The sequence below is a fragment of the Phalangium opilio genome, unplaced genomic scaffold (genome assembly GCF_054372755.1).
Source record: "Phalangium opilio isolate 3A_F unplaced genomic scaffold, DU_Popi_V2 ptg000094l_1, whole genome shotgun sequence".
Lineage (NCBI taxonomy): Eukaryota > Metazoa > Arthropoda > Arachnida > Opiliones > Phalangiidae > Phalangium > Phalangium opilio.
The window spans coordinates 277,889-292,877 of NW_028324199.1; the positions used below are offsets into that span (position 1 = coordinate 277,889).

At 45.5% G+C, this 14,989-nt stretch overlaps 41 non-coding genes across 41 annotated transcripts; all 41 read right to left on the reverse strand.

Annotated features, from left to right (window-relative positions):
• Positions 1–127: 127 nt before the first annotated feature.
• On the reverse strand, positions 128–200 carry TRNAV-CAC (transfer RNA valine (anticodon CAC)). Its single transcript has one exon. It is a non-coding gene; the product is annotated as a tRNA-Val (tRNA).
• A 204-nt stretch (positions 201–404) lies between these two features.
• TRNAV-AAC (transfer RNA valine (anticodon AAC)) lies at positions 405–477 on the reverse strand. The gene has a single exon. It is a non-coding gene; the product is annotated as a tRNA-Val (tRNA).
• Positions 478–958: 481 nt separating this feature from the next.
• TRNAV-CAC (transfer RNA valine (anticodon CAC)) lies at positions 959–1,031 on the reverse strand. The gene has a single exon. It is a non-coding gene; the product is annotated as a tRNA-Val (tRNA).
• Positions 1,032–1,096: 65 nt separating this feature from the next.
• Positions 1,097–1,169, reverse strand: TRNAV-CAC (transfer RNA valine (anticodon CAC)). The gene has a single exon. It is a non-coding gene; the product is annotated as a tRNA-Val (tRNA).
• Positions 1,170–1,373: 204 nt separating this feature from the next.
• On the reverse strand, positions 1,374–1,446 carry TRNAV-CAC (transfer RNA valine (anticodon CAC)). The gene has a single exon. It is a non-coding gene; the product is annotated as a tRNA-Val (tRNA).
• Positions 1,447–1,650: 204 nt separating this feature from the next.
• On the reverse strand, positions 1,651–1,723 carry TRNAV-AAC (transfer RNA valine (anticodon AAC)). The gene has a single exon. It is a non-coding gene; the product is annotated as a tRNA-Val (tRNA).
• A 480-nt stretch (positions 1,724–2,203) lies between these two features.
• Positions 2,204–2,276, reverse strand: TRNAV-CAC (transfer RNA valine (anticodon CAC)). Its single transcript has one exon. It is a non-coding gene; the product is annotated as a tRNA-Val (tRNA).
• A 65-nt stretch (positions 2,277–2,341) lies between these two features.
• On the reverse strand, positions 2,342–2,414 carry TRNAV-CAC (transfer RNA valine (anticodon CAC)). The gene has a single exon. It is a non-coding gene; the product is annotated as a tRNA-Val (tRNA).
• Positions 2,415–2,618: 204 nt separating this feature from the next.
• On the reverse strand, positions 2,619–2,691 carry TRNAV-AAC (transfer RNA valine (anticodon AAC)). The gene has a single exon. It is a non-coding gene; the product is annotated as a tRNA-Val (tRNA).
• A 343-nt stretch (positions 2,692–3,034) lies between these two features.
• Positions 3,035–3,107, reverse strand: TRNAV-CAC (transfer RNA valine (anticodon CAC)). The gene has a single exon. It is a non-coding gene; the product is annotated as a tRNA-Val (tRNA).
• A 204-nt stretch (positions 3,108–3,311) lies between these two features.
• TRNAV-AAC (transfer RNA valine (anticodon AAC)) lies at positions 3,312–3,384 on the reverse strand. Its single transcript has one exon. It is a non-coding gene; the product is annotated as a tRNA-Val (tRNA).
• A 481-nt stretch (positions 3,385–3,865) lies between these two features.
• Positions 3,866–3,938, reverse strand: TRNAV-CAC (transfer RNA valine (anticodon CAC)). Its single transcript has one exon. It is a non-coding gene; the product is annotated as a tRNA-Val (tRNA).
• Positions 3,939–4,003: 65 nt separating this feature from the next.
• Positions 4,004–4,076, reverse strand: TRNAV-AAC (transfer RNA valine (anticodon AAC)). The gene has a single exon. It is a non-coding gene; the product is annotated as a tRNA-Val (tRNA).
• A 65-nt stretch (positions 4,077–4,141) lies between these two features.
• TRNAV-CAC (transfer RNA valine (anticodon CAC)) lies at positions 4,142–4,214 on the reverse strand. Its single transcript has one exon. It is a non-coding gene; the product is annotated as a tRNA-Val (tRNA).
• A 204-nt stretch (positions 4,215–4,418) lies between these two features.
• TRNAV-AAC (transfer RNA valine (anticodon AAC)) lies at positions 4,419–4,491 on the reverse strand. Its single transcript has one exon. It is a non-coding gene; the product is annotated as a tRNA-Val (tRNA).
• A 480-nt stretch (positions 4,492–4,971) lies between these two features.
• Positions 4,972–5,044, reverse strand: TRNAV-CAC (transfer RNA valine (anticodon CAC)). The gene has a single exon. It is a non-coding gene; the product is annotated as a tRNA-Val (tRNA).
• A 65-nt stretch (positions 5,045–5,109) lies between these two features.
• TRNAV-CAC (transfer RNA valine (anticodon CAC)) lies at positions 5,110–5,182 on the reverse strand. Its single transcript has one exon. It is a non-coding gene; the product is annotated as a tRNA-Val (tRNA).
• A 65-nt stretch (positions 5,183–5,247) lies between these two features.
• On the reverse strand, positions 5,248–5,320 carry TRNAV-AAC (transfer RNA valine (anticodon AAC)). The gene has a single exon. It is a non-coding gene; the product is annotated as a tRNA-Val (tRNA).
• A 65-nt stretch (positions 5,321–5,385) lies between these two features.
• On the reverse strand, positions 5,386–5,458 carry TRNAV-CAC (transfer RNA valine (anticodon CAC)). The gene has a single exon. It is a non-coding gene; the product is annotated as a tRNA-Val (tRNA).
• Positions 5,459–5,662: 204 nt separating this feature from the next.
• TRNAV-CAC (transfer RNA valine (anticodon CAC)) lies at positions 5,663–5,735 on the reverse strand. The gene has a single exon. It is a non-coding gene; the product is annotated as a tRNA-Val (tRNA).
• A 65-nt stretch (positions 5,736–5,800) lies between these two features.
• On the reverse strand, positions 5,801–5,873 carry TRNAV-AAC (transfer RNA valine (anticodon AAC)). Its single transcript has one exon. It is a non-coding gene; the product is annotated as a tRNA-Val (tRNA).
• A 65-nt stretch (positions 5,874–5,938) lies between these two features.
• Positions 5,939–6,011, reverse strand: TRNAV-CAC (transfer RNA valine (anticodon CAC)). The gene has a single exon. It is a non-coding gene; the product is annotated as a tRNA-Val (tRNA).
• Positions 6,012–6,076: 65 nt separating this feature from the next.
• TRNAV-AAC (transfer RNA valine (anticodon AAC)) lies at positions 6,077–6,149 on the reverse strand. Its single transcript has one exon. It is a non-coding gene; the product is annotated as a tRNA-Val (tRNA).
• Positions 6,150–6,491: 342 nt separating this feature from the next.
• Positions 6,492–6,564, reverse strand: TRNAV-AAC (transfer RNA valine (anticodon AAC)). Its single transcript has one exon. It is a non-coding gene; the product is annotated as a tRNA-Val (tRNA).
• A 343-nt stretch (positions 6,565–6,907) lies between these two features.
• On the reverse strand, positions 6,908–6,980 carry TRNAV-CAC (transfer RNA valine (anticodon CAC)). Its single transcript has one exon. It is a non-coding gene; the product is annotated as a tRNA-Val (tRNA).
• Positions 6,981–7,045: 65 nt separating this feature from the next.
• TRNAV-CAC (transfer RNA valine (anticodon CAC)) lies at positions 7,046–7,118 on the reverse strand. Its single transcript has one exon. It is a non-coding gene; the product is annotated as a tRNA-Val (tRNA).
• Positions 7,119–7,322: 204 nt separating this feature from the next.
• TRNAV-AAC (transfer RNA valine (anticodon AAC)) lies at positions 7,323–7,395 on the reverse strand. Its single transcript has one exon. It is a non-coding gene; the product is annotated as a tRNA-Val (tRNA).
• A 342-nt stretch (positions 7,396–7,737) lies between these two features.
• TRNAV-AAC (transfer RNA valine (anticodon AAC)) lies at positions 7,738–7,810 on the reverse strand. Its single transcript has one exon. It is a non-coding gene; the product is annotated as a tRNA-Val (tRNA).
• A 480-nt stretch (positions 7,811–8,290) lies between these two features.
• TRNAV-CAC (transfer RNA valine (anticodon CAC)) lies at positions 8,291–8,363 on the reverse strand. Its single transcript has one exon. It is a non-coding gene; the product is annotated as a tRNA-Val (tRNA).
• Positions 8,364–8,567: 204 nt separating this feature from the next.
• On the reverse strand, positions 8,568–8,640 carry TRNAV-AAC (transfer RNA valine (anticodon AAC)). The gene has a single exon. It is a non-coding gene; the product is annotated as a tRNA-Val (tRNA).
• Positions 8,641–8,843: 203 nt separating this feature from the next.
• Positions 8,844–8,916, reverse strand: TRNAV-CAC (transfer RNA valine (anticodon CAC)). The gene has a single exon. It is a non-coding gene; the product is annotated as a tRNA-Val (tRNA).
• A 65-nt stretch (positions 8,917–8,981) lies between these two features.
• On the reverse strand, positions 8,982–9,054 carry TRNAV-AAC (transfer RNA valine (anticodon AAC)). The gene has a single exon. It is a non-coding gene; the product is annotated as a tRNA-Val (tRNA).
• A 65-nt stretch (positions 9,055–9,119) lies between these two features.
• TRNAV-CAC (transfer RNA valine (anticodon CAC)) lies at positions 9,120–9,192 on the reverse strand. Its single transcript has one exon. It is a non-coding gene; the product is annotated as a tRNA-Val (tRNA).
• Positions 9,193–9,396: 204 nt separating this feature from the next.
• Positions 9,397–9,469, reverse strand: TRNAV-CAC (transfer RNA valine (anticodon CAC)). The gene has a single exon. It is a non-coding gene; the product is annotated as a tRNA-Val (tRNA).
• A 65-nt stretch (positions 9,470–9,534) lies between these two features.
• TRNAV-CAC (transfer RNA valine (anticodon CAC)) lies at positions 9,535–9,607 on the reverse strand. Its single transcript has one exon. It is a non-coding gene; the product is annotated as a tRNA-Val (tRNA).
• Positions 9,608–9,811: 204 nt separating this feature from the next.
• On the reverse strand, positions 9,812–9,884 carry TRNAV-AAC (transfer RNA valine (anticodon AAC)). Its single transcript has one exon. It is a non-coding gene; the product is annotated as a tRNA-Val (tRNA).
• Positions 9,885–10,087: 203 nt separating this feature from the next.
• On the reverse strand, positions 10,088–10,160 carry TRNAV-AAC (transfer RNA valine (anticodon AAC)). Its single transcript has one exon. It is a non-coding gene; the product is annotated as a tRNA-Val (tRNA).
• Positions 10,161–10,640: 480 nt separating this feature from the next.
• On the reverse strand, positions 10,641–10,713 carry TRNAV-CAC (transfer RNA valine (anticodon CAC)). The gene has a single exon. It is a non-coding gene; the product is annotated as a tRNA-Val (tRNA).
• A 203-nt stretch (positions 10,714–10,916) lies between these two features.
• Positions 10,917–10,989, reverse strand: TRNAV-CAC (transfer RNA valine (anticodon CAC)). The gene has a single exon. It is a non-coding gene; the product is annotated as a tRNA-Val (tRNA).
• Positions 10,990–11,192: 203 nt separating this feature from the next.
• On the reverse strand, positions 11,193–11,265 carry TRNAV-AAC (transfer RNA valine (anticodon AAC)). The gene has a single exon. It is a non-coding gene; the product is annotated as a tRNA-Val (tRNA).
• A 481-nt stretch (positions 11,266–11,746) lies between these two features.
• Positions 11,747–11,819, reverse strand: TRNAV-AAC (transfer RNA valine (anticodon AAC)). Its single transcript has one exon. It is a non-coding gene; the product is annotated as a tRNA-Val (tRNA).
• Between the last annotated feature and the right edge of the window lie 3,170 nt (positions 11,820–14,989).

Below are 14,989 nucleotides of genomic sequence, written 5' to 3' on the forward strand. Positions count from 1 at the left end.
GGGCTCGGTCTTGGAACCTTCCGCGTCTGAAGCGGACGTGATACCCACTACACCATAGATACGTAGCAATGTTGAGTTTTCCAAGAGACCTAGCTTATTTTTATGCCCAATCACGATGGTCAAAATATGTATCTACCAGGGCCCGAACTTGGGACCTTCCGCTTGTGAAGCGGACATGATAACCACTACACCATAGATACGTAGTAATGCTGAGTTTTCCAAGGGACCTAGCTTGATTTTATGCCCAATCACGATGGTCAAAATATGTATCTAACATGGGCTCGATCTTGGAACCTTCTGCGTGTGAAGCGGACGTGATAACCACTACACCATAGATACTTAGTAATACTGAGTTTTCCAAGAGACCTAGCTTATTTTTATGCCCAATCACGATGGACAAAATATGTATCTACCAGGGTTCGAACCTGGGACCTTCCGCGTGTTAGGCGGACGTGATAACCACTACACCATAGATACGTAGTAATACTGAGTTTTCCAAGGGACCTAGCTTACTTTTTTGCCCAATCACGATTGACAAAATATGTAGCTAACAGGGCTCGAACCTAGGACCTTCCGCGTGTTAGGCGGACGTGATAACCACTACACCATAGATACGTAGTAATGCTGAGTTTTCCAAGAGACCTAGCATATTTTTATGCCCAATCACGATGGTCAAAATATGTATCTAACATGGGCTCGATCTTGGAACCTTCCGCGTCTGAAGCGGACGTGATACCCACTACACCATAGATACGTAGCAATGTTGAGTTTTCCAAGAGACCTAGCTTATTTTTATGCCCAATCACGATGGTCAAAATATGTATCTAACATGGGCTCGGTCTTGGAACCTTCCGCGTGTGAAGCGGACGTGATACCCACTACACCATAGATACTTAGTAATACTGAGTTTTCCAAGAGACCTAGCTTATTTTTATGCCCAATCACGATGGTCAAAATATGTATCTACCAGGGCCCGAACTTGGGACCTTCCGCTTGTGAAGCGGACATGATAACCACTACACCATAGATACGTAGTAATGCTGAGTTTTCCAAGAGACCTAGCTTGATTTTATGCCCAATCACGATGGTCAAAATATGTACCTACCAGGGCTCGAACCTGGGACCTTCCGCTTGTGAAGCGGACGTGATAACCACTACACCATAGATACGTAGAAATACTGAGTTTTCCAAGAGACCTAGCTTACTTTTTTGCCCAATCACGATTAACAAAATATGTATCTAACATGGGCTCGGTCTTGGAACCTTCCGCGTCTGAAGCGGACGTGATACCCACTACACCATAGATACGTAGCAATGTTGAGTTTTCCAAGAGACCTAGCTTATTTTTATGCCCAATCACGATGGTCAAAATATGTATCTACCAGGGCCCGAACTTGGGACCTTCCGCTTGTGAAGCGGACATGATAACCACTACACCATAGATACGTAGTAATGCTGAGTTTTCCAAGAGACCTAGCTTGATTTTATGCCCAATCACGATGGTCAAAATATGTATCTAACATGGGCTCGATCTTGGAACCTTCTGCGTGTGAAGCGGACGTGATAACCACTACACCATAGATACTTAGTAATACTGAGTTTTCCAAGAGACCTAGCTTATTTTTATGCCCAATCACGATGGACAAAATATGTATCTACCAGGGTTCGAACCTGGGACCTTCCGCGTGTTAGGCGGACGTGATAACCACTACACCATAGATACGTAGTAATACTGAGTTTTCCAAGAGACCTAGCTTACTTTTTTGCCAATCACGATTGACAAAATATGTAGCTAACAGGGCTCGAACCTAGGACCTTCCGCGTGTTAGGCGGACGTGATAACCACTACACCATAGATACGTAGTAATGCTGAGTTTTCCAAGAGACCTAGCATATTTTTATGCCCAATCACGATGGTCAAAATATGTATCTAACATGGGCTCGATCTTGGAACCTTCCGCGTCTGAAGCGGACGTGATACCCACTACACCATAGATACGTAGCAATGTTGAGTTTTCCAAGAGACCTAGCTTATTTCTATGCCCAATCACGATGGTCAAAATATGTATCTAACATGGGCTCGGTCTTGGAACCTTCCGCGTGTGAAGCGGACGTGATACCCACTACACCATAGATACTTAGTAATACTGAGTTTTCCAAGAGACCTAGCTTATTTTTATGCCCAATCACGATGGTCAAAATATGTATCTACCAGGGCCCGAACTTGGGCCCTTCCGCTTGTGAAGCGGACATGATAACCACTACACCATAGATACGTAGTAATGCTGAGTTTTCCAAGAGACCTAGCTTGATTTTATGCCCAATCACGATGGTCAAAATATGTACCTACCAGGGCTCGAACCTGGGACCTTCCTCTTGTGAAGCGGACGTGATAACCACTACACCATAGATACGTAGTAATACTGAGTTTTCCAAGAGACCTAGCTTACTTTTTTGCCCAATCACGATTGACAAAATATGTATCTAACATGGGCTCGGTCTTGGAACCTTCCGCGTGTGAAGCGGACGTGATACCCACTACACCATAGATACTTAGTAATACTGAGTTTTCCAAGAGACCTAGCTTATTTTTATGCCCAATCACGATGGACAAAATATGTATCTACCAGGGTTCGAACCTGGGACCTTCCGCGTGTTAGGCGGACGTGATAACCACTACACCATAGATACGTAGTAATGCTGAGTTTTCCAAGAGACCTAGCTTGATTTTATGCCCAATCACGATGGTCAAAATACGTATCTAACATGGGCTCGATCTTGGAACCTTCTGCGTGTGAAGCGGACGTGATAACTACTACACCATAGATACTTAGTAATACTGAGTTTTCCCAGAGACCTAGCTTATTTTTATGCCCAATCACGATGGACAAAATATGTATCTAACATGGGCTCGGTCTTGGAACCTTCCGCGTGTGAAGCGGACGTGATAGCCACTACACAATAGATACTTAGTAATACTGAGTTTTCCAAGAGACCTAGCTTATTTTTATGCCCAATCACGATGGTCAAAATATGTATCTACCAGGGCCCGAACTTGGGACCTTCCGCTTGTGAAGCGGACATGATAACCACTACACCATAGATACGTAGTAATGCTGAGTTTTCCAAGAGACCTAGCTTGATTTTATGCCCAATCACGATGGTCAAAATATGTATCTAACATGGGCTCGATCTTGGAACCTTCCGCGTGTGAAGCGGACGTGATAACCACTACACCATAGATACTTAGTAATACTGAGTTTTCCAAGAGACCTAGCTTATTTTTATGCCCAATCACGATGGACAAAATATGTATCTACCAGGGTTCGAACCTGGGACCTTCCGCGTGTTAGGCGGACGTGATAACCACTACACCATAGATACGTAGTAATACTGAGTTTTCCAAGAGACCTAGCTTCCTTTTTTGCCCAATCACGATTGACAAAATATGTAGCTAACAGGGCTCGAACCTAGGACCTTCCGCGTGTTAGGCGGACGTGATAACCACTACACCATAGATACGTAGTAATGCTGAGTTTTCCAAGAGACCGAGCTTATTTTTATGCCCAATCACGATGGTCAAAATATGTATCTAACATGGGCTCGATCTTGGAACCTTCCGCGTCTGAAGCGGACGTGATACCCACTACACCATAGATACGTAGCAATGTTGAGTTTTCCAAGAGACCTAGCTTATTTTTATGCCCAATCACGATGGTCAAAATATGTATCTAACATGGGCTCGGTCTTGGAACCTTCCGCGTGTGAAGCGGACGTGATACCCACTACACCATAGATACGTAGTAATATTGAGTTTTCCAAGAGACCTAGCTTACTTTTTTGCCCAATCACGATTGACAAAATATGTAGCTAACAGGGCTCGAACCTGGGACCTTCCGCTTGTGAAACGGACGTGATAACCACTACACCATAGATACGTAGTAATAAAGAGTTTTCCAAGAGACCTAGCTTATTTTTATGCCCAATCACGATGGTCAAAATATGTATCTACCAGGGCTCGAACCTGGGACCTTCCGCGTGTTAGGCGGACGTCATAACCACTACACCATAGATACGTAGTAATGCTGAGTTTTCCAATAGACATAGCTTGATTTTATGCCCAATCACGATGGTCAAAATATGTACCTACCAGGGCTCGAACCTGGGACCTTCCGCTTGTGAAGCGGACATGATAACCACTACACCATAGATACGTAGTAATGCTGAGTTTTCCAAGAGACCTAGCTTGATTTTATGCCCAATCACGATGGTCAAAATATGTATCTAACATGGGCTCGATCTTGGAACCTTCCGCGTGTGAAGCGGACGTGATAACCACTACACCATAGATACTTAGTAATACTGAGTTTTCCAAGAGACCTAGCTTATTTTTATGACCAATCACGATGGACAAAACATGTATCTACCAGGGCTCGAACCTGGGACCTTCCGCGTGTTAGGCGGACGTGATAACCACTACACCATAGATACGTAGTAATACTGAGTTTTCCAAGAGACCTAGCTTACTTTTTTGCCCAATCACGATTGACAAAATATGTAGCTAACAGGGCTCGAACCTAGGACCTTCCGCGTGTTAGGCGGACGTGATAACCACTACACCATAGATACTTAGTAATACTGAGTTTTCCAAGAGACCTAGCTTATTTTTATGCCCAATCACGATGGACAAAACATGTATCTACCAGGGCCCAAACTTGGGATCTTCCGCTTGTGAAGCGGACGTGATAACCACTACACCATAGATACGTAGTAATACTGAGTTTTCCAAGAGACCTAACTTGATTTTATGCCCAATCACGATGGTCAAAATATGTATCTAACATGGGCTCGATCTTGGAACCTTCCGCGTGTGAAGCGGACGTGATACCCACTACACCATAGATACTTAGTAATACTGAGTTTTCCAAGAGACCTAGCTTATTTTTATGCCCAATCACGATGGTCAAAATATGTATCTACCAGGGCTCGAACCTGGGACCTTCCGCTTGTGAAGCGGACGTGATAACCACTACACCATAGATACGAAGTAATGCTGAGTTTTCCAATAGACCTAGCTTGATTTTATGCCCAATCACGATGGTCAAAATATGTATCTACCAGGGCTCGAACCTGGGACCTTCCGCTTGTGAAGCGGACGTGATAACCACTACACCATAGATACGTAGTAATAAAGAGTTTTCCAAGAGACCTAGCTTATTTTTATGCCCAATCACGATGGTGAAAATATGTATCTACCAGGGCTCGAACCTGGGACCTTCCGCGTGTTAGGCGGACGTCATAACCACTACACCATAGATACGTAGTAATGCTGAGTTTTCCAATAGACCTAGCTTGATTTTATGCCCAATCACGATGGTCAAAATATGTACCTACCAGGGCTCGAACCTGGGACCTTCCGCTTGTGAAGCGGACGTGATAACCACTACACCATAGATACGTAGTAATACTGAGTTTTCCAAGAGACCTAGCTTACTTTTTTGCCCAATCACGATTGACAAAATATGTATCTAACATGGGCTCGGTGTTGGAACCTTCCGCGTGTGAAGCGGACGTGATACCCACTACACCATAGATACTTAGTAATACTGAGTTTTCCAAGAGACCTAGCTTATTTTTATGCCCAATCACGATGGTCAAAATATGTATCTACCAGGGCTCGAACCTGGGACCTTCCGCTTGTGAAGCGGACGTGATAACCACTACGCCATAGATACGTAGTAATAAACAGTTTTCCAAGAGACCTAGCTTATTTTTATGCCCAATCACGATGGTCAAAATATGTATCTACCAGGGCTCGAACCTGGGACCTTCCGCGTGTTAGGCGGACGTCATAACCACTACACCATAGATACGTAGTAATGCTGAGTTTTCCAATAGACCTAGCTTGATTTTATGCCCAATCACGATGGTCAAAATATGTACCTACCAGGGCTCTAACCTGGGACCTTCCGCTTGTGAAGCGGACGTGATAACCACTACACCATAGATACGTAGTAATACTGAGTTTTCCAAGAGACCTAGCTTATTTTTATGCCCAATCACGATGGACAAAATATGTATCTACCAGGGTTCGAACCTGGGACCTTCCGCGTGTTAGGCGGACGTGATAACCACTACACCATAGATACGTAGTAATACTGAGTTTTCCAAGAGACCTAGCTTACTTTTTTGCCCAATCACGATTGACAAAATATGTAGCTAACAGGGCTCGAACCTAGGACCTTCCGCGTGTTAGGCGGACGTGATAACCACTACACCATAGATACGTAGTAATGCTGAGTTTTCCAAGAGACCTAGCTTATTTTTTTGCCCAATCACGATTGACAAAATATGTATCTAACATGGGCTCGGTCTTGGAACCTTCCGCGTGTGAAGCGGACGTGATACCCACTACACCATAGATACTTAGTAATACTGAGTTTTCCAAGAGACCTAGCTTATTTTTATGCCCAATCACGATGGACAAAATATGTATCTACCAGGGTTCGAACCTGGGACCTTCCGCGTGTTAGGCGGACGTGATAACCACTACACCATAGATACGTAGTAATGCTGAGTTTTCCAAGAGACCTAGCTTATTTTTATGCCCAATCACGATGGTCAAAATATGTATCTAACATGGGCTCGATCTTGGAACCTTCCGCGTCTGAAGCGGACGTGATACCCACTACACCATAGATACGTAGCAATGTTGAGTTTTCCAAGAGACCTAGCTTATTTTTATGCCCAATCACGATGGTCAAAATATGTATCTAACATGAGCTCGATCTTGGAACCTTCCGCGTGTGAAGCGGACGTGATACCCACTACACCATAGATACTTAGTAATACTGAGTTTTCCAAGAGACCTAGCTTATTTTTATGCCCAATCACGATGGTCAAAATATGTATCTACCAGGGCTCGAACCTGGGACATTCCGCTTGTGAAGCGGACTTGATAACCACTACACCATAGATACGAAGTAATGCTGAGTTTTGCAATAGACCTAGCTTGATTTTATGCCCAATCACGATGGTCAAAATATGTATCTACCAGGGCTCGAACCTGGGACCTTCCGCTTGTGAAGCGGACGTGATAACCACTACACCATAGATACGTAGTAATACTGAGTTTTCCAAGAGACCTAGCTTACTTTTTTGCCCAATCACGATTGACAAAATATGTATCTAACATGGGCTCGGTCTTGGAACCTTCCGCGCGTGAAGCGGACGTGATACCCACTACACCATAGATACTTAGTAATACTGAGTTTTCCAAGAGACCTAGCTTATTTTTATGCCCAATCACGATGGACAAAATATGTATCTACCAGGGTTCGAACCTGGGACCTTCCGCGTGTTAGGCGGACGTGATAACCACTACACCATAGATACGTAGTAATACTGAGTTTTCCAAGAGACCTAGCTTACTTTTTTGCCCAATCACGATTGACAAAATATGTAGCTAACAGGGCTCGAACCTAGGACCTTCCGCGTGTTAGGCGGACGTGATAACCACTACACCATAGATACGTAGTAATGCTGAGTTTTCCAAGAGACCTAGCTTATTTTTTTGCCCAATCACGATTGACAAAATATGTATCTAACATGGGCTCGGTCTTGGAACCTTCCGCGTGTGAAGCGGACGTGATACCCACTACACCATAGATACTTAGTAATACTGAGTTTTCCAAGAGACCTAGCTTATTTTTATGCCCAATCACGATGGACAAAATATGTATCTACCAGGGTTCGAACCTGGGACCTTCCGCGTGTTAGGCGGACGTGATAACCACTACACCATAGATACGTAGTAATACTGAGTTTTCCAAGAGACCTAGCTTACTTTTTTGCCCAATCACGATTGACAAAATATGTAGCTAACAGGGCTCGAACCTAGGACCTTCCGCGTGTTAGGCGGACGTGATAACCACTACACCATAGATACTTAGCAATACTGAGTTTTCCAAGAGACCTAGCTTATTTTTATGCCTAATCACGATGGTCAAAATATGTATCTACCAGGGCCCAAACTTGGGATCTTCCGCTTGTGAAGCGGACGTGATAACCACTACACCATAGATACGTAGTAATACTGAGTTTTTCAAGAGACCTAACTTGATTTTATGCCCAATCACGATGGTCAAAATATGTATCTAACATGAGCTCGATCTTGGAACCTTCCGCGTGTGAAGCGGACGTGATACCCACTACACCATAGATACTTAGTAATACTGAGTTTTCCAAGAGACCTAGCTTATTTTTATGCCCAATCACGATGGTCAAAATATGTATCTACCAGGGCTCGAACTTGGGACATTCCGCTTGTGAAGCGGACTTGATAACCACTACACCATAGATACGAAGTAATGCTGAGTTTTCCAATAGACCTAGCTTGATTTTTTGCCCAATCACGATTGACAAAATATGTATCTAACATGGGCTCGGTCTTGGAACCTTCCGCGCGTGAAGCGGACGTGATACCCACTACACCATAGATACTTAGTAATACTGAGTTTTCCAAGAGACCTAGCTTATTTTTATGCCCAATCACGATGGACAAAATATGTATCTACCAGGGTTCGAACCTGGGACCTTCCGCGTGTTAGGCGGACGTGATAACCACTACACCATAGATACGTAGTAATATAGAGTTTTCCAAGAGACCTAGCTTACTTTTTTGCCCAATCACGATTGACAAAATATGTAGCTAACAGGGCTCGAATCTGGGACCTTCCGCTTGTGAAGCGGACGTGATAACCACTACACCATAGATACGAAGTAATGCTGAGTTTTCCAATAGACCTAGCTTGATTTTATGCCCAGTCACGATGGTCAAAATATGTATCTACCAGGGCTCGAACCTGGGACCTTCCGCTTGTGAAGCGGAAGTGATAACCACTACACCATAGATACGTAGTAATAAAGAGTTTTCCAAGAGACCTAGCTTATTTTTATGCCCAATCACGATGGTCAAAATATGTATCTACCAGGGCTCGAACCTGGGACCTTCCGCGTGTTAGGCGGACGTCATAACCACTACACCATAGATACGTAGTAATGCTGAGTTTTCCAATAGACATAGCTTGATTTTATGCCCAATCACGATGGTCAAAATATGTACCTACCAGGGCTCGAACCTGGGACCTTCCGCTTGTGAAGCGGACGTGATAACCACTACACCATAGATACGTAGTAATACTGAGTTTTCCAAGAGACCTAGCTTACTTTTTTGCCCAATCACGATTGACAAAATATGTATCTAACATGGGCTCAGTGTTGGAACCTTCCGCGTGTGAAGCGGACGTGATACCCACTACACCATAGATACTTAGTAATACTGAGTTTTCCAAGAGACCTAGCTTATTTTTATGCCCAATCACGATGGTCAAAATATGTATCTACCAGGGCTCGAACCTGGGACCTTCCGCTTGTGAAGCGGACGTGATAACCACTACACCATAGATACGTAGTAATAAAGAGTTTTCCAAGAGACCTAGCTTATTTTTATGCCCAATCACGATGGTCAAAATATGTATCTACCAGGGCTCGAACCTGGGACCTTCCGCTTGTGAAGCGGACATGATAACCACTACACCATAGATACGTAGTAATGCTGAGTTTTCCAAGAGACCTAGCTTGATTTTATGCCCAATCACGATGGTCAAAATATGTATCTAACATGGGCTCGATCTTGGAACCTTCCGCGTGTGAAGCGGACGTGATAACCACTACACCATAGATACTTAGTAATACTGAGTTTTCCAAGAGACCTAGCTTATTTTTATGCCCAATCACGATGGACAAAACATGTATCTACCATGGCTCGAACCTGGGACCTTCCGCGTGTTAGGCGGACGTGATAACCACTACACCATAGATACGTAGTAATACTGAGTTTTCCAAGAGACCTAGCTTACTTTTTTGCCCAATCACGATTGACAAAATATGTAGCTAACAGGGCTCGAACCTAGGACCTTCCGCGTGTTAGGCGGACGTGATAACCACTACACCATAGATACTTAGTAATACTGAGTTTTCCAAGAGACCTAGCTTATTTTTATGCCCAATCACGATGGACAAAACATGTATCTACCAGGGCTCGAACCTGGGACCTTCCGCGTGTTAGGCGGACGTCATAACCACTACACCATAGATACGTAGTAATACTGAGTTTTCCAAGAGACCTAGCTTACTTTTTTGCCCAATCACGATTGACAAAATATGTAGCTAACAGGGCTCGAACCTAGGACCTTCCGCGTGTTAGGCGGACGTGATAACCACTACACCATAGATACTTAGCAATACTGAGTTTTTCAAGAGACCTAGCTTATTTTTATGCCTAATCACGATGGTCAAAATATGTATCTACCAGGGCCCAAACTTGGGATCTTCCGCTTGTGAAGCGGACGTGATAACCACTACACCATAGATACGTAGTAATACTGAGTTTTCCAAGAGACCTAACTTGATTTTATGCCCAATCACGATGGTCAAAATATGTATCTAACATGGGCTCGATCTTGGAACCTTCCGCTTGTGAAGCGGACGTGATAACCACTACACCATACATACGTAGTAATACTGAGTTTTCCAAGAGACCTAGCTTATTTTTATGCCCAATCACGATGGTCAAAATATGTATCTACCAGGGCTCGAACCTGGGACCTTCCGCTTGTGAAGCGGACGTGATAACCACTACACCATAGATACGTAGTAATAAAGAGTTTTCCAAGAGACCTAGCTTATTTTTATGCCCAATCACGATGGTCAAAATATGTATCTACCAGGGCTCGAACCTGGGACCTTCCGCGTGTTAGGCGGACGTCATATACACTACACCATAGATACGTAGTAATGCTGAGTTTTCCAATAGACCTAGCTTGATTTTATGCCCAATCACGATGGTCAAAATATGTACCTACCAGGGCTCGAACCTGGGACCTTCCGCTTGTGAAGCGGACGTGATAACCACTACACCATAGATACGTAGTAATACTGAGTTTTCCAAGAGACCTAGCTTACTTTTTTGCCCAATCACGATTGACAAAATATGTATCTAACATGGGCTCGGTCTTGGAACCTTCCGCGTGTGAAGCGGACGTGATACCCACTACACCATAGATACTTAGTAATACTGAGTTTTCCAAGAGACCTAGCTTATTTTTATGCCAATCACGATGGACAAAATATGTATCTACCAGGGTTCGAACCTGGGACCTTCCGCGTGTTAGGCGGACGTGATAACCACTACACCATAGATACGTAGTAATACTGAGTTTTCCAAGAGACCTAGCTTACTTTTTTGCCCAATCACGATTGACAAAATATGTAGCTAACAGGGCTCGAACCTAGGACCTTCCGCGTGTTAGGCGGACGTGATAACCACTACACCATAGATACGTAGTAATGCTGAGTTTTCCAAGAGACCTAGCTTATTTTTATGCCCAATCACGATGGTCAAAATATGTATCTAACATGGGCTCGATCTTGGAACTTTCCGCGTCTGAAGCGGACGTGATACCCACTACACCATAGATACGTAGCAATGTTGAGTTTTCCAAGAGACCTAGCTTATTTTTATGCCCAATCACGATGGTCAAAATATGTATCTAACATGGGCTCGATCTTGGAACCTTCCGCGTGTGAAGCGGACGTGATAACCACTACACCATAGATACTTAGTAGTACTGAGTTTTCCAAGAGACCTAGCTTATTTTTATGCCCAATCACGATGGACAAAATATGTATCTACCAGGGTTCGAACCTGGGACCTTCCGCGTGTTAGGCGGACGTGATAACCACTACACCATAGATACGTAGTAATACTGAGTTTTCCAAGAGACCTAGCTTACTTTTTTGCCCAATCACGATTGACAAAATATGTAGCTAACAGGGCTCGAACCTAGGACCTTCCGCGTGTTAGGCGGACGTTTTTTTTTTTTTTTTTTTTTTTATTATAAAACAAAAGTTGATACAACAGTCAAGATTAATCAATGCTACATTTTACAAATCAGCGCGTATCGAACATCTATAACCAGTCTAAGAATTCTTTGATGTGCTTTAAAAAATATTCATCACGATTCAATAACAAAAAATGGGAGCTGTAGGTGAGACGTAGTTCGCGTTTTAAAATGGCGTAACAACGTTTTTCTAAAATATTTAACGAGACTTTGGCAGTACTAATTAAAAAGGAACGTGCATTTAAAACTAGCCATTTAAAGAGTGACGTTAAGAAATGGACGAATTTCAACCGGGATTTAGGGCGAATGCCGGCCGAACAATGTTGAAAGACGATAAAAGAGTCCCTATCCGGCGTACAACTGCCCAGCACACTGTCAAGGGCCAAGCCTAATTTAGTGACAAAGAGGGACTGCCAGAGCCGAATCGAAAAGGGGCAGCGCAAGTAAATATGCTCTAAAGTCTCGACAGTTTGTAAGCAAAACACGCAAGTGGGGTTAGACGAAAGGCCGATGGCGAAAAGACGCTCAGACGTAAAGATAGCCCCATGCACCACTTGAAGGTTGACGTCGCGATGAGAAGGACGAAGCAAAGACGAATGTAACATTGACCAGGCAGGGCGAGGCAGGGGACCCCCAAAGAACCGGCGCCAGGCATGCTCACCTGGGGACTCAGCAACTGTGGAGAGCGCAAAACGACCGTAGATGACCTTGCTGGTCAGGGCAGTCAAGGCGAAATCCGCACCCGTATGATCGACTAACTTCACTCCGACCGTACGACAGAAGCGTCGCCGCGACCGAACGCGGGAAAGCCAAGTCTCCGGGAGAACAGAATGGATATACTGAACCGCAGTGGTAAGCCACGACGGGCAAGGGGCGTCCGAAGCTAATCCACACAGATCAGCAATCGCGGGACTGGGTAAAAAACCCGGAACCACTTCGTATGTAAAATCCCGTAAGCGATACAGACCGTGAGAAAGAAAAACCGCACGAGCACGCGGACTGAGACCGGACATGTCAATACGCGGGTTGAAGAATAAAACCGAATTTAATAAATCGGGCGGGTCAGGACAATGAAGATTTTGAGAGGCACAGAATTCAGACCAGGCGAGCCAAAGCTCACGATACCGGGGTGAGAGCCTCGCGACATACGAGGCAGGGAGCGTGCACCGCAAAATGTCAAATCCCGGGTCCAAGGCATCCAAGGAAGGACTCAACAAATACTGAGCCAGTTCGTACGTACGTTGCGCGTCGGCGCCCGTAATATACCGTAACAGTTCTTGCAAGCGAAACGTGAGTTTCTTCGTGCGCAAGTCAACCAGCCCAAAGCCGCCGACCTTCTTCGGACGCGTAAGCAGAGAATAACCGACCGTATGGGCGCGATTACCCCACAAAAAATCCAGGGTTTCCCGGCGAAAGTCGTCCTCAAACCGATGCGGTAGCGCGAGGGACCGCAGCGAATGCCCCAGTAACGACATGGCCAAAGTGTTGACCACCACGATCTTGCCCGACAAGGAAAGGCGCCGACCTTTCCAAGCGCGAAGGACACGACGGAATTTAGCCAAACGCGGGGTCCAGTTAAGATCGTCCGATACCGCGCCATCCGTACTGAGAAAGATGCCCAAAATCTCGAGCGGGTCGGACGAAATAGTGAGGTCCGCAACGGTGGATGGGGCCCGACCCCGGTTGCAGCCCAACCACATACCCCGACACTTGGAGATGTTCAAGTCGGAACCCGACGCGAGGCCATACCGCTGATATTCCCGCACAACTTCCAAGACGGATGCTGTATCACGGACCACCAAGGCATTGTCATCGACATGAACCCGTAACAAGGGAGGAGGCTGAGAGGTCGGCCAAAGAATCCGGTCGATAGCGGGACGGCATTCCAAGGCGTAGCATAGGGGTTCGGAAGAGAGAACGTAAAGCAAGGGACTAAGCGGACAGCCCTGGCGGACCGATCGACCGAGCTGAAAAAAGTCTGTTAAATATCCATTTATTTTCAGGCAAGACTTGCTGCCAACGAGAAATAATTGAATCCACTTGCGAAAAGGCTCGCCGAAGCCAAAAGCGCGAAGTACCGCAAAGAGGTAGTCCCACGAAACCTGATCAAACGCTTTCGCGAGATCTAATTTAACGAGGATACCCGGCCCGCGAGACCGCTGCAGATAGTCCATGATGTCGGAGAAAAGGGCGGGAGTACTGGTCGCGGAACGTGATCGAACGGCGCCCGTTTGCGAACCATGAATTAACGATGGAAAAATTGAAGAAAGCCGTGAACCGAGTACTTTCGCGACGAGCTTATAGTCCGCGTTTAGCAACGTGATGGGGCGTCTGTTCTTGACATCCCTTAAATCACCGGCTTTAGGCAGCAAGATAATGAGCCCTTCCTTCATAGAAGGAGGAAGGCGACCCTCCGAATGACAATGGGAAAGGAGTGCAACAAATTCTTCCTGAATATGTGGCAGCACGAATCGCCAGAACTCGTTCGTGAAACCGTCAGTACCCGGGCTTTTGCCGGCGGGAGCGCAATTTAAGACCATTGAAATGTCCGCCCACCGTATCGGGGCATCACAAACCTGCGCGTCTGCCGCACAAAGTCTGTTAGTAACGAAAGACGCGTAAAAGTCAATTACAGCCCGGTCCGTAGGACGTCTACGAGACATCGCCGCGAAGTGTTCAAAATAGCGCTGCCGAACGGCCCCCGGTTCCGTGAGGAGCTGCGCGTCAGACGCCAAGACACATTTGATCGACTTAGAAGACTGCCGATGACGTTCCAGGCGGAGAAAAAAGGACGTAGGACGCTCACCGGCCGAGCGCCATTGCTGGTTAGCCCGAACTACTGCCCCCTGCAGCACCCCCCTGTCGAAGTCGTTTAAGGCCTCCTTCGCCGCAAGAAAGTCCGCGAGACCAACCGAGGAATTAGATGCGGCCAGCTGAGTCTTGGACAAGGCTTCGCGTAAGCGAGTTCGTTCGGCGCGATCACGCGAGGCTTGAACCTTCCCGTACAACATGGCATGTTCGCGTAG